Source organism: Vombatus ursinus, unplaced genomic scaffold (genome assembly GCF_900497805.2).
Source record: "Vombatus ursinus unplaced genomic scaffold, bare-nosed wombat genome assembly UNPS02015012.1, whole genome shotgun sequence".
NCBI classification, from domain to species: domain Eukaryota; kingdom Metazoa; phylum Chordata; class Mammalia; order Diprotodontia; family Vombatidae; genus Vombatus; species Vombatus ursinus.
In genome coordinates, this window is record NW_020954790.1 from 46,637 (window position 1) to 62,580 (window position 15,944).

Consider the following 15,944-nt stretch of genomic DNA (forward strand, 5'->3'; position numbering starts at 1 on the left):
CCCTTACACATCCCAATTATGAGACGTACAAAGTTCCTCCCCCTTCTTCCTCGTTTCTTGGCTTTCCCTTCTGTTCTTAAAATTGTAAGGAAGAAGATGAGGAGGTCAGGTTGGTTTCCACTTTTAGAAAGTGTGTTTTCCTTTAAAGGGCATCACACCAGCAACATTTATTGGGGGGAGAACAGGTTGGAGGGGATCCTGAAATCCACCTCCAGGTGTACTGGACTTACTGGGAAGGCGGCATCTCTCCCTCACTGGTGAGGGATGGAAGGCGTTTACGGCGTGTTCCCCTGACCGCAGCAGCTTTACTGAGGGAGCAGCCCCCAAGCAGCAGGGATCCCTCTTTCTAGGTTTCAGCCTGGTTTGGCTGCAAAGGATCCTTTGAGATGGTTCTGGGGGTTGGGGGGGCGTGTCATTGTTTTCTTCCTGCTCCTAGGCCCTCCTGTTGGTGGAAACTTGCACTGGCCTACCGAGTGCCATCTCAATATCGCCGTTGTATTGGAAACGTCCAGATGGAGTCAGGGTTTACCCTTCTCCTCTGCTCTCAGCTGCCCTGAAGTGGAAGACTAGTCTGCAACCTCTCAGGAAGCATCCCAGCCTCTTCCTACATCTCTGCCCTCTGCCCTCTGCCCGCCGTAATTAATCAATTGATCAATAGCATTAAGTGCCAACTATGTGCCATGACCATGCGTCAGGGAGACCGTGTGGCCAGTAATGAGTAGGTGGTGGAGGGAAGCTGTGTCATCAGAGGAGACCCAGGTCTCAGTGAGGCCAGAAGATGGCAGGAATGAGAAAGGGAGAGGTTTAATATGAAAGGACGCTCTTTAGTTGTGGAGCAGGTATTCCACAGGGCACAGCAAAAGGGGAGCCGCAGTCTGGAGAGGGGCAGTGAGGGCGTAGGGGTGAGGGAGACAAGACTAAGAGAACAGGCAGTTCGAGATGGCGAAGCAGGTGTGCACATAGGCAGCCAGGGGTCACTCCTTGTTCAGCTCTTTTTCAATTCTGTCTGATTCTTTATCACCTCATTTGGGGTTTTCTCAGCAAAGATACTAGAGTGGTTTGCAATCCTTCTCCAGCTTATTTTACCCATGAGGAAACTGAGGCAAACAGGCTTATGTGACTTGCCCAGGGTCACCCAGCTAGGAAGTGTCTGAAGCCAGATTTGAACTGGGGAAGATGAGTCTTCTGACTTCAGGCCTGGCGCTCTATCCGATGTGCCGCTTAGCTGGTTACTCCTGCTGTCCACAAAGGTGAAAATTTCAGTCTTCTTTGGAGACAGGATGGGCCAGATCCCAGATCAGGCACCTGTGTCTGTATACAAGATGCAGGCTACGTGGGTGCTTATCTTTGCTGCTGTTAATCAGAGTTTTACTCCCGTCCGCCTGGATTACTGCAATAGCTGTATGGAGGGGGGGTCCTGCCTGCCTCTGGTCTCTTCCCACTCTGGGCCATTCTCTAGTTACCAAAGTGATTTTTCCTAAAGCACAGGTTCGATCTCCTCATTTCCCTGTTCACATAAACTCCCAGGGCTCCTTATGCCTCCAGGATCATACATAAAGTGCCCTGTTGGGCATTCAAAGCCCTTTGTAACTGCCCCCGCCTACCTTTCCAGTCTCCTGGCTGTCCCCCAGCCCTGGAACCCTCGACCTCCCCCATTCCCAGTCCTGACCTCTCTGGTTTTCTTCTACTGCCAGTTAAAATCCCCTCTTTTTTTTTTTTTTTTTTTTTTTTTTTTAGGCAATTGGGGTTAAGTGACTTGCCCAGGGTCACACAATTAGTAAGTGTCAAGTGTTTGGTCTGCACCCGGATTTGAACTTGGGTCCTCCTGACTTCAGGCCTGGTGCTCTATCCACTGCGCCCCCTAGCTGCCCCCTAAAATCCCCTCTTCCTGGAAGTCTTCCCCACCCCCTCTCAGCTGCAGGCCTTCCCACTACTGATTTTTTCTTCTTTATCATGTCCACAGCTTGCTTCATATCTATTTGTTCGCGTGTTGTAGGTAGACTGTCATTTCCTTGAGGGCAGGAACTGGCCCGTGCCCCTTTTTGCATCCCCGGGACTTGGCACAGTGCCTGTACACAGTAGGCACTTAATAAATGTTGATGGAATTGAATCCAGTTTCCCGACCTCGCTGACGTGCTTGACTTTTCCCTCGGAGTCGTCTGTATACAAACCCAGCCAATCGCCGCTGGATCTGCTCCGAAGATGCTTCGAACGATTCGAGAGCTTGAGAAATCCTCGCAGGGTCATTGAGAGCCTTCCTGAAGCCTGGACGTGATCCAGGTGGGAAGACGCCCCCCACCAGAGGCGTGGCTAGCCCTAACTGTCAGAGTCCCCAGAGAAGAGAATGCGAGGCAGTCCTGGCTTTGCAGGGTGCAGGACGTGCGGGGGACCCCCTGGGGGGAAGCCTTCTGACTGGCCCAGGCAAGATGCGGCCGACTGGGAGCCTCCACGGAGGTCCTGGCCGTCCTCCCCCGGGAACAGAGGATGCAGGGCGGCACCTGCTGCTGGGCGCTGCCTCGCAAGGAGCTCGTTTCCCTTGACTGCCTGTGTGTTACAAGACATTTTCTACTTTTTCCCCAGTGGGGTGAGAAATGGGGAGGGAAATCGATTTCTATAAATTACAAAAAAAACTTTTAAAATTGAGAGGGGGTGAAGCTGCAGGTGTGGGATGCTGTGGGCACCTGCAGATGGAGTCACTGGTTCAATAGCTTTGGGGGTGGTCTGGAAGTGGTTGGAGCCAGGAGCCTTGACTGACCATTAGAGACTAAAGGCCAAGAGGAGAAGCAGCCTGTGGATGGAGTCAGGCCCCACGGAGCCACCCTGCCCCCCCTCCTCCCCCCACTTCCTCCTCCTCCTCTGCCGTCCAGGCTTTCAGGCCAGATTTCGGTTCTTAACATAGGCAGAGATGGGGCCATCCAACAGGGCGCTGCTCTCTGACTCCCTCCTGGGAAATTCACCAAACATCCTCAGCCACCCTCAGCTGCTTCTCCTTGGACAAGGAGGGGAATCTTCCCAGGCTTTCCTCCAGCTGAGATCTCCCCCAGCCCCCCCCCCCCCCACCAGGGACTTTACTGGAGCAATTTCAGCCCCCCTCGGGTATCTTCATTCTCTTCCTCTCCCTTCATCCTCTTTCCCAGCTCTCTACAAACATGTTCAGGTAAAAAAACAAAAAGGTAAATAGACAAACCAAAAACTAACCAGATTCTGGACCTGAAGCAAGAAGACCAGAGTTCAAATGTGACCCCAGATACTTTCTAGCAGTGTGACCCTGGGCAAGTCCTAAACATCTCTGTGCCTCAGTTTTCTCATCTGTAAAATAGGGATAACATCACCTGCCTCCCAGGGTTTGGGGGATGATAAAGTGAGATAATGTTTGCTAAGTGCTTTGTAAAGCTTAATGTGTCGCATACGTGCGAGCGATTATTACTCTTCCTTCCCGACCGTTCACCCCACCACAGAAAGAACCAGCGTTTTCCTTGTATTTTCTTACATATGGACTTGGTGTTCGGCAAGGCCCTTGAAGGTGGGGACTGTTTCCTTTTTGTCTTTGTATCTCTGGCCTGGCACGTAGTAGGTGCTTAATAAACACTTGTTGACTGATGGACTGATTGGCTCTCCACCATCTGGTCACCCTCCCTTCTCTCCCCTCCCTTTCATCGTCAAACGGCTTGAAAAAGCTGCCAATCAAAAGATAACCAAAGACCAAAATAATTGTTGGTGGGGCTGGGAAAAGACGGGCCTGCTCCCTGAGGGATGATTTCTATCACGCTGTACTTGGAGTGAGGTTTCAATCCTGCCCCTGGTACTCGCTAGCTGTGTGTGACTGTGGAAAAGTCACTTCACGTCTCAGATATATGAATGAATATAAGACAGTCTTGCCTCCTTTCCTGGTGGCTATGAGTGTAAGGAAGCTGGTCTCTGAAAGCCAAGGACCTAATCACATGTGAGGGGCCACTTGGAGGTGTTAAGCTACCTGAAAAAATGCAGGAAAGAGCCTAGGTGACCCCACCTCAGACGGTGGTCTCAAAGCAGGAGCTACCTGAGTCTGTGATGTGGCCCCAGAGAGGCGTGTGATCACCTTAGCAGAGGGTGGGAAGAAGGGGCGCATCCCTTTCTCCCCCGTTGGCGTAGGGCTTTTCTCCCACCTAACCACACCGACTCGAATCCCCCAACAATCTGCAGTTCCCTGCCCCACTGGGCGAGCTCTCACCCAGCCCTCTTCTGAGCCAGGCATCAGCCCCTCTAATCTCCTGCACCTATAGCGGCAGCTTCCCAAGGTTCCATTGGAAAATCCCAGCCCTATCGCCTGCCCCCCGACCACCTCAAAGCTGCCCAGTCACCCTGAAAGGGTGGTGGCCCACTGAGCCGTGAGTAAGATAGCTGCTTCTCCAAGCGAGTCACACAGGGAGAGCTGGCATGGATAGGTGGTGATGTGCGTGGCAGATTATTCTATTACCTTTCCCCCAAGGCTACCCTTCTTCCAGATTCCCCCGTTCCTGATAAGGACATCCCAGTGACCTGCACTGACAACTTCAGTGTCTCTCGCCGGATACATAGCACCAGGTGCCGCACTGTTTTGGCTTCTGCCATGCCTGCTCTCACACCTGTCCCCTTCCCTTCACTTGTGTAGCCACCACTGTGGTCCAGGCTTTTCATCCCTTCTTGACTAGACTATCCAAATCATTCTCCTGCCTTGGGACTCTCCCCATTCCAATCTTTCCTGCACAGCTACCAAAACGAGCCACAAATCTGACCGTGTCACTCCTGCCTAGTAAACTCCCACGGCTCATTTTGACACCTAACGTCAAGTATCATTTTATCTTAATCCTATTCCTTTTAAATTCCTATTTGAGAAGGTTTCACATTGTAAATTACTATTTAAAAGGTAGTACATGTGTACTCCAATGTACTGTGATCTCATCGGTGGGAATGAAGATCAAAGTCCTTCCCCACCTGCCCAGCCTGCCGGACTCTCATCGTTGCGCTCCCAAAGGCTCAGTACGGCCACTTCACTCCCTGTCTCCCAGCATCACCAAGGCCTGACCAGTGGAGTCCTCTGACCATCCACCTGTCGTCCTGCATTGTCACCAAGTGGTGACCAGTCCATCTTCTCTTTCCGTCATACAAATCCTCGTTGCCTCCTCTTCTTCCTCGTTGGATCTACGCTGCACCCTGCCCGTCTCAACCACGAGCCTTTTCGTTTCCTTCTCTGAGATGCTCATCTTTAGCTCTCTGGAGGCAGCAGTGTCCCAGTGCCACCATACAACAACATGTGTCTCTATCCAAAAAAATGGGTCCTTGCTGTGATGGGTAGCTTGAGATCAGTAAAAGTGACTTGCAGTTTCTTAAAATCAATCAAATCTGCTCTCTTCATTTTCAAGAGTGGACCCACATCATTGTTCATCCATCTTATCTGTCACAAACAAACAGACAGGTTCTCTCCAGGGTGTCCTTTCAGATGTAGCTGAAATTGGTCAATAGATATTCTTCATCCACTTGTTCTTTACTGTGTGGACGGGCAGACCAGACTCCCGCGCAGGACAACCACATCACGGATATCTTCTAGGAGACGCCACAATGTATCAGACTCTGCAGTCAGCTCCAGTTGGGGAGGACCCCAACATTCCCAGGGAATCCTACTTTGACCTGGAGTCTGTGCAGGATCTGCTCCCTCACAGGGTGAGTAAATAGGCCAGGAGGCACCCTTTGTCTTGTTACCGGAGCCTCATTGACCAGGCTTCTTTCCATTGCGCAATCGTGAATGATCTCCATAAAAGCATGAGAGAAACCTTGTTGGAAAAGAGCCTGTAAGGTGGTGTCGTGCTCGACCACGTCCAAAACATTTTCGTAATCAACAAATGACCAGCACAAGGGGGTTTCGGCATGATTACATCTTTCAGATGGTTATGAGATGGTCCAAGTGCGGTGGGTCGACCATCTTTGATGGAAAAAAGTTTGTTGAAATACTTATTGCAAGTCTTTTCCTATTTCTTCTTTCCATATTTTCTTTTCATTTTTGTCCCTGAATGTCCTTGGGATGACTTGGCTTAGCTGGAGGCCTTGCTAAGCTCCCCGTGGTCTGGTTTAACCCTTAAGTGCTTCTTCCTGTTTTGTGAGAAGACACAGTTTTGGAAGTGTTAAGTTTAAGATGTCTACATGACATCCACTTCCAGATGTCCAATAGGCAGGGGGAGATATGATGTTGGAGGTCAGCAGGAGATTGGGGTCTGGAGAAATCGATTTGGGAATCATCCGCACAGGGGTGATAAGTGAGTCCACGAGAGCTGGTGAGATCATCAAGTACAGTAGTCTAGAGAGAGAAGAAAAGAGGCCTGAGAGAGAGCCTCCTAGTGGGACGCCTAGCATTGGTGAGCATGACCCGCACAAGGATCCAGGAGAAGAGACTGAGAAGGTGCCGGCATGTGGGTAGGATACGCACTGAGACAAGGTCATTAGATGTGACTACGAAGAGATCTTTGGGAACCTTGGAAAGAACCACTTCAGGTGAAGAAGAATGAGGCTGGAAGCCAGACTGTGGAGGCTGTGGAGGCTGCAAGGGCAGTGGAGATGGCCTTCTCGGGGACTTTAGGCCCCAAAGAGAGGAAAATGCTGCCTCTCCTTAGGGAGGCAGAGTCTGTTTTCAGGGTCATATTCCTTTTCCCACATGAGTCAAGGTTATTCAGAGGTTCATAAAAATAATTGGGAAGGAAAATTGATCCGATTCTCCTTTGGGAACATTCTTGGGGATCCCAGCTCAACACCCAGAAGGAAACTCGGAGGCCACGAAATCCAGCCTCCTCGTTTTTATGAACGAAGAAAGCAAGGCCCAAGGAAGTCAAGGGATTCGCCTATTCGTATTATCCCCTGCATTTACCCGTAATAACTCTACGAATGGGTGATTCTATGATACACTGACCGCCGCACATGGGGTGCACAGAGCTCAGTAGAGGTCTTAGGAGGCTGCGGATGAGATGGGGCACTCGGGTTTGTGTCTCAAGTTAGGCCTCCATCAGCTGGCGGGGAAAGCGCCAAAGCCTCCTGTCTCAGCTCAGCCGGGGGGAGAAAAGCAGGGAGAAAGACGGCAGACAGCTCGGGTGCGCGCTGATAGAGATGTTTAACGATGGCTCACCAAAATACGATGGACCCAGGACGTTTTATTCGTCCCTTTCCTACGTCTCGACAATCACTCAGAATAAAAGTCAAGACCTAACTGACAGCATTTGCAGCTTCCCAGATGGGAACACTCAACATTTGACAATGGTAGCACTCTCAGGGGGGGTCCCAGCTGGCTTTAGCACACCCCTCACAGTTCCCCTGGAATGGTCAGTGCGGGATGGGCAGACTCACCCGTCTTATCGCTGCTGAGTGTGCGGAAATCTGTTACTAGGGGCTAGGGGCTCGGGACTCGGGCTCACCCCAGCAATCTCACAGTTTTGAAAATGGGGAAAGCCCCAAAACCGACCCTGGAGAAGAATCAAACAAGAGTGACACTGTAATACCCTGCACAGGGAGGGAGACTGAAGTATCCGAGGAGGTTGTTTCTAATGTTGCCGTTGCCCGCAGGGATGAAAAGCCTTGAGGCTGGCTCCGGGGCAGAACGACAAAAGCCCTCGTTCTCAGGAGCCTCCTTCCCTCCCTGGATACATTTTCCCGACTCCCACTCAAGGCCAACGCTGCAGTTGTGTCCAGGCCACAGATGTAGATAGACGGGTCTGCCTTAGGAACAAGGCCACTCCCTGCAGTGATCGGGCATCATGCAATGCCTCCCAGCAAACGGGAGGGTGGAAGGTTGCACATGCTGTCAGACAAGGTCGATGTGGGGGTTGGTTTTGCTGAACTGTTCGGTGAGTTTTTTGTTTTCTTTTTAAATATTAAATCTTCGGTACAAGAGAAGGCTCACAGGTTGGGGGAAGGGAATATTTGGAAACAAAGAGGATGCAACAGGCATCAATAAAACTTTCAAACAAAAAGATCATAAATCTGAAAGGGACCTCGGGGGCCATCTGGCCCATTTCACAGATGAGGAAACTGAGGCCCACAGAGATTAAGTTACTTGCTAAGAGGCAGGATTTGAACCTAGGTCTTCCTACTCCAGAGCTGGTGCTCCTCCCACAACCCACAGGAAACCCGGAAAGAGTTGGATAAAGACGGACAGAAGTAGGTGAAGGACCAGGGAAACAACAAGGTAAAGAAACCAACTGTCAGTGCAGTGACCGATGTGGACAGGGGACTGGCAGGGAAGAGGACGGGAGCTCGGGGGTAGTGAGCTCCCCATCCAGAGCAAGGCGTACATTGTCAGAAATAATCTAGGTGGCCTATTAACTGTAATTCCTTGTTCCAAGGGAAGGTTTTATGGGGGGAGGAGAAATAGGGCAAATGAGGAAGAGTCCTTGGGACATGACAGCCTTGAAAAAGAACAGCAATAAAGCATTATTTTTTGCTAAAAAAGGAAGATAATGGTCCGTAAGTTAGGAATCTATGAGCTTGAATTTTTTTTCTGGCAAAATTCTAAAAGGAATTCTAGCTAGCAATAGTAACTAGCTTCTACGTTGTGCCTTAGGGTTTGCAAAGCCCTTCACAAATGTTTTCTCATTTAATGCTCACAACAACTCTGGGGGATGAGCACCATTGTTATCCTCATCTTACAGATGAGGAAACTGAGGCAAAAAGTGGTTCAGTGACTTGCCCAAGAACATACAACTTTCTGAGACAAGATGTGAGCCCAGGTCTTCCTGACTCAGGACCGGTGCTCTACTCACTGTGGGAAAGAAGGAATGACCACAGAGCCATCTGGGCATCATCAAACATGGGTCATGCCAACACAAGTATTTAAGACCAAGAGCCATACCTCCGTGGATAAGTGGTCTAAGAACGGGCAGGCATAGGTTTTCAAAGAATTGCAAACTAGTAACAACCACATGAAAGAGTGCTCTAAATCACTTAGAAAAAGAGAAACGCAAATCAAAGCAACCCTGAGGTTTCACCTCACCGACCAGCAAAATGTCCAAGATGAAAAAAGACAAGGATAGTTGACGTTAGAAGGACCATGGGGAGACAGGTGCATGGACAAACACCATTTTGGGGGGCTGGGGGTGGAGTAGTGCCTAGAGGCAGGTGGTTTTGTCCATCAGTTTGCTGTGCGCTTTCTCTTTTTGACAATGTGGGGCACGTGCCCCAGGAAAGGTTGTGGCATAAAAACTAAAGGTATCAACAGAACTGTTTAAAATGCTTCTATTTCATAACCAAACTTCTAGAACATTCTCTCCTTGCCTCTATTCCCTCTCCTCCCACTCACTTTGCACACCCTCTGATTTCCCACTCTCTCCAGGTACCAATGATCTCTCTATTGCCAAATCTCTAGGGAAGGTCAATGGTTTGGACCGCTGCTTAGGATGAAGACATTTAGAGCTGGAAGGGAACTCAGAAGTCATCTATTTCAACTCTTTGATTTTATAGATGAGGAAACTGAGGCTGGAAGTGGTTAAGTGACCTAGCCAAGGCCACACAGGTGGGATTTGAAACCAGATTCTCTGATTCCACCATGCTATCACACCCGCTGCCACAGAGTTTAATGAGCTGAGGGAAGGCCTCAGACTTCCTTAGATAAACCTGCACCATGGTAGGGCTCAACTCATGGAACTCATGGAATCCCAGCTCTGCTACTTAACTTGAGGCACTTATTTAACCCCCATGAGTCCCAGCACTGTTGTTGTTCAGTCGGTTCAGGTGTGTCCAACTTTTCGTGACCCTCATTGGGGTTTTCTTGGTGTTGCCTTCTCCAGCTCATTCTACAGATGAGGAAACTGAGGCCAACAGGGTTAAGCAGGGCACATAGTCTGAGGCCAGATTTGAACTCAGGAAGATGAAGCTTACTGACTCCAGCCCCACCACTCTGTGCACTGTGCCCTAGCACTGCTAAATGCTTTTTACAAGTATCTCCTTTGATCCTCATAATAATTCTGTCAGGTAGGTGTTATTATCCTCACTATACAGTTGAGGAAACAGAGGCAGGCAATAATGAAGTGACTTGGCCAGCATCACACAATAAATATGTGAGGTTACATTTGAACTCTGGTCTTCTTTACTCCAGGTTCAGTACTCTATCCACTACACCACCAGCTATGGAGTATGTTTGAGATAGAGTGGGTGTGTGTGGGTGTGTGTGGGTATATACATTTATGCAGGAGTTAGGCTTGAGTTCAAAGGCAGTACTGTAGACCAAAGTTGACAAACTCAATTGTTCCCAGAGTGAGGTCCAAGGAACTTGGGAGTCAGTCAGTGAGGACCTTTGTTTCCTTTCCAGAACATCTCTGACTCCTCTTCCTTCCCTCTGGTCCTGACACCCTCCTCAATCCCTTTCCATGGCGAAAGAGGATGGGCATAAGGACAGGCCCTCTCAGTTCTTTCAGATGCAATCAAAGAGTGAGACTGGTGTAGGTGAACCAACAGGAGAGAATTTCCAAGGGCTTGCTGGGAAAAGAGAAGGCTGCCATGGGGATGTGCTTTTCTAGAGGTTAAGACACGCTACAAAGCTCCACCAATGGTGGCTGTGCCATGGACTGGTTGTTCTGGGGAAGCCTGGCTTCTGAAGAAAGGCTTTCTGTTCTTTTTCTCACACTAACCCTCTACCAAAGAGCCCTGGGGAAATTTAGTGGAAAACCTAATTTTGGTTTGGTCTGCGGCCTGCCCAAAACACAGTCAGAAGGTATTCCATGTACAATGTAAAGCTACTTATTCCCTCCACAGGAAAGAAACACTGAGCACAGGAGGTGCCGACTAATGCACAGTGACATAGGCTTAAGATAAGCAGCAGCAGTAGTAACTACTTGATTACGTGGAGTAGCTATGTAGCGCCATAGTGCATAGAGCGTCAGGCCTGGAATCCGGAAGACTCATCTTCCGGAGTTCAAATCTGGCCTCAGACACTCACTAGCTGTGTGACCCTGGGCAAGTCCCTTCACCATGTTGGCCTCAGAATGGCAAAGCTCTCCAGCATCTTTGCTGAGAAAACCCCAAATGGGGTCGTCAAGAGTCTGAAATGACTGAGCAATAGCAACTCTACATACTTTGTTGTTGTTGTTCAGTCCTTTCAGTTGGCTAAGTGACTGGCCCAGGGTCACACAGCTAATAAGTGTCTGAGGCCAGATTTGAACTCAGAAAGATTAGTCTTCCTGACTCTGGGCCTAGCACTCTATCCCCTTCCACACCTAGCGACCCGTTAAATACTACATACGACTGTTAGACTTCCCCTGGAGGTTGAGATCCCGACATCAGAACATGAAGCAGTTTGTGGGACTGCTGAATAGGCACTTTCTATTTCACCTTGGCTGAGCACTGTCCAAACAATCCATTCTCTTCCAGTCCATTGTCCTCTGACTGGCCAGGTCGGGGCTTGGCTTCATCCTCCCCGCATTGGTGGTCTCCTCAAAGAAGTTTTGCAGATGATGTAGAGAAGGCACCTCCTGGAGTCCAGCCCAAAGAACTCAAGAGCTGTGGGGGCACCTGACCCAGAGACCCCCCAAGGCTTGGCCTCAGGATCCCTGTTCCGTTACCTATGATCAGGCAAAAACCAAAAACACAGATCCAAGCCGGCAGCTGGTGGCTCAGGATCCTTGCCCAGCTGAGTCCCCAAAGGGCTATTCCAGTCTGGTGTCAAATGAGTGCCCTGTGGATGAGGACCCCCTAGGACAGAAGGAAGGCCTTCGGTTGGAACTTTATTTTCACAGTTTTACAAGTTTAGAATTGAAGGCTCTTTCCATTCACCTGATTTTTTTTTTTTATTTCACTTTTTTTTTTAAACTTATATGTCCTTTTTTCTTCACTGGAAATATTTTCTTCCGAGTCTGGGATTTGCTGTTTGGTTTTTCCTTTGGGATTCCCCCTCCTAATTCTCCCAGCATGTCCTAGAGTATTCCAGAGGCATTCTGCCCTGTGACTGCCAGGGTTATCACCTACAGTGATGTTGCCAGCTGTGAATCAGTTCTGCTTGGAGGGAGGCATTCTTGACTACACTGTCACTTAGTTGCAAAACCAGTTTTTTTAGATCAGAGCCGTGGTGGTAAGGAGGGAAAGCTGTTCCCCACTGAGCCCCAGCTGGAGGAATGTTCCTGCCGCGTATTCCGATGTAATCTTTCTGGTCGGCTGGAACCTTTTTTCCTCTCCTGGGGATTGTCACTAGAGGCAGAGCTCGGTCCACAGCTAAACGTCCTCCATGAATAAATGAGTAAAGCCGAGTAGCGTTTTGCTGTGCTGGCTTTTTCAGCGTCACCACAACACAGTCAGGATAAAGGAAACTGGACATTCGCAGGATGAGTTGCCAATCACTGCAGGGTGTAAGACTCTAGCCCCCGTAGCTGCTTGCTGTCTATTTCAGGTGTGCCTTGCTCCTTCCATGACTGTGCCCCTTACTTGCCCTAGGACTAGGCTCTGGGTCCCTTGAGGCATGACTGCCCCAGGTGTGAGGAGCTCTATGGCACCACACTCCTGAAACCATTCCACACTAGTGCGTTTGCCTTTCCTAGTCAGCCAGAGAATGCAAGCGGCTCAAAGCAAAAGGGTCTTCCTGGCATGGCTGATAAGCAGTGGCCGTAAAACATGCCCACCATAAGCCTTCTTCCACTCAGCACCAGCGGAAAGTGTGGGCACACATGTCCTGCCCTCAAGGAGTTGATGTGTGAGGCGATTGCCTTGGGCATGCCCATTTCTCCTAACATGGAGGCATGTAGCATCTTGCCTCTTCCTACCACACGGGAGGGATGGCCTCCTTGGATTAGCTGCACAGCCAGGACAGGCTTGGTCTTTAAAACTGGCCAGTCTGAGACAGTTTCTCTCTTTCCTTGCTCTTTCCTGTGGCGGGGGTGGGAAGAACAGAGTTCACTCATAGCAGAGACCATGAACTGAACCTAGAGAAGGCATCCTGTCTTCCCCGCTCACACTCCGTTACCTGAGGCTTCCAGAAATGGGTCTGGGAGTGTTGCTTTCTGTCCTGTTTCCTTGGCCTTCTCAGTTGGAGGTGCCAGTGGTGATCCCAGCAATCTTGGGCATTGGAGCCAAGGTTGCAGGCAGGATGTTGCAGCCAGCCAGCTAGCCCTCCCGGGAAGCCCCCAGAAGCTGGGGAGCCTGGGACTCAAGCCAGAGGAGGGGCTCTACTTGAGCTGGCCCTGTGCTCTATGAGACCTGAGCTAATCTGGGAACCTAATGCCCTTCCCCTCCCCAGTCACTGAGGTGGCGAAAAGAGGAAGTAGCATTGTGTCTCCCATGTGTTAGGGGAGCGTTTGTGTATCTGTGATTATACCTTTTGAAGTCAATATTCCTTTGTAAAAGTTAATACGCCTATTAGTGACTAAATGGAACTGGGGGGCAGGAGCTCTCCCCTACACTCGAGGGACATCGTCAGTCAGGGCTGGAGCCATTCGCAGAACCATGTGTTTTATTGAGGGCAAACCCCATGCACATAGAAGATTAAATGCAAAAATAAACTGAGTCATTTCCAGGGGAGGGGCCCGATGATAACATGAAGGGCCACTTGTTGACGGGATTCCAGAGGACTCCAGAGTATCGCAGAGTGGGACGGGGATGGGACGAAGAGGGAGTGAGCCAGCCTTGGCTGCCTGGAGAGACTGCCTTCGATGAGGCTCGTTATAATCCACACATTTGATGCCCGACTTGTCTTTTCTTTGTAGTTGGGCCGCTGCTAATTTGCCACACAAAACTACACCATCCGTAAGCATTTGCTGCCAAATAACAGGAGAAAACGGATGGGACAGCGAGGCCCTCCCCTCCCCCGTCACTCTCCATGCTCAGGATAAATCTGATGCCCTGGGAAAGCTCCCTCGATCAGCCTCTCAGCCCCCTCACCCCAGCCCACCCATGACATCTAGATTCAGAGAGTAGAAGAGCAGCATGGGAGAGTCAAAACGGTGGGAGAGACTGGGAGTTGGCCCTGAGCTCCCCAGGAGAAAGCTCACCTGTGTGCAATGACGGTGGTCAGAGGAGCCTCGTCTCCCCCGTGCACCAGACCGGCGCTCCCTGTGATTCCAAGTCCCTGCCCTGCCCCTTTCCAGTGGACCCTCGCTAAAGGACACGCACAGCCAGAGGTTCCCGGTTGGTTCCTTGGTCTCTGTGACTAGGTTGCTAAAGTCCAGGCACAATGCTTCGGGCTGCCATGGCAATCCCTTATTGGTTCCCATCATTGGTGGCTATGTCAAAGGTAACTGTGCCTAAGCAGGGAGATTTACCCACTCAGGAGGCTCGAAAAGGAGAAACAACCTCTCTGTGTGTCTCTCTGTGTCTCTTTGCCTCTGTCTCTGTCTCTGGATCTCTCCCTGCTTTATCCCTGCCCCCCTCCTTTCCTTTCCCTCTCCCTCTCTTCCGCACGTGGCTCACGAGGGCACACTTTCCTTGGGACTTCCAGAAGGGAGGAAGGGAGTTTACCTCCCTCCCTGCACCCCGAATCCCGGCACAGCCGAGGTGACTACCTAGACACGGCAGCAAGGCCGGGTGTTGGCCTAGGTGGATTGGAGATGAAACCTCAAGTTCCTGGCTCCCCCTTCTTTTTGGTTTTCTCTGCTAGGCCATGGGTGGCATTTTGGGGGCACCCAGAGGATGCTGCCTCCTCTGAGGGGCTCTGGGTTCTGGGGACCCGGGGAAGAGAGAATTCAGGCTTTTTCTCTCACTCTGTTTCTCAACATCAATCAGTCAACAGGCATTCATCAGATACTTAATAACTGCCAAGCCCCGCGCACCCAAAGAATGGGAAAAGCCGCTATTTTCTCCAAGAGCTTATACTCAAGTGAGGAAAACAACACTAAATAATTAAGTAGAGTCAGATTTATGCAGAATAGCTGGAATATAACCTTAGGGGGCAGGATCTAGCCGCTGGGGAGAAGCACATCATCACTGTCAACAGGTCCCCGCCCCCCCCAGTCCTAAGGAAGGGCAGGTACCAGCTCTCCGATATAGTCAGCAGGATATTCAGTTACTAAAGAATTGGATTCCGTGTAGAAAGGTAGACTGAGCTCCATAAGATTTCCAGACTGGCCTTCCCAGCAGAAGGTCCCTCAACCCTTACTCCTAGCTTAGTTAGGGTGACTGAATTTCATTCCCGTTGCCCACCTCAGGATGCAGGCATATGTCTCCCGTCTCATCAGCACTTGTACTTCGGAGACTGGGGGTAAATACTCCTCCCCAGTTATATTTGTATGGCAGTGACTGGAACATGCATGGAAATGGGCGCATGCCAGCCATTCTGGGGAGAAAGTGTCTGAGCTCCTCCAGAAACCTCCAGGGTTTCTAAGCACATATGTGACAAAAGTCTGAAGGCTTTGTGCTTGAGGTGATGAAACAGGCCCCTTATTGACCACGAGGCAGGAAGAAAGGATGATGACTTACTATCTGCTCCTGTCTTCTCTTTTCTTCACGGAGAGGCAGGTGAGGGTAATATCAGCCCCCTGGGAGAGGGTATCAATAGCTATATTACCATATCCTGCATTAAGTCTCTTTGTCAATGCAAGTTTGTCTTTGAGCTTTGCATTTATTTTGTGTGAAGGGAATAAATGACTGTCCCATACCTAGTTTACATTGCACATTGAACACTTTTCTATCCCTCCCTTTTTGGAAGACCCTTACTAGAGATAAGGCAAAACTTGGAGGCCGCTAGGTGGTACCACGCATGGATAAAGTGCTAGACTTGAAGTCAGGAAGACCTGAGCTCAAATGCAGCCTCAGATGACACTTCATCTCTCTCAACCTCAGTTTCCTCATCTGTAAAATGGGGATAATAATAGCACCTACCTCCCAGGGTTGTGAGGGTCAAATGAGATAATATTTTAAAGTGCTTTGTCAGCCTCAAACCTTAACATGCTATGTACGTGCTAGCTAGTATTATTAAGCTTTAAGTCATTTCCCCGAGGGTTCCCTGTGCAGGTAAATAAAGAGCCATGGAG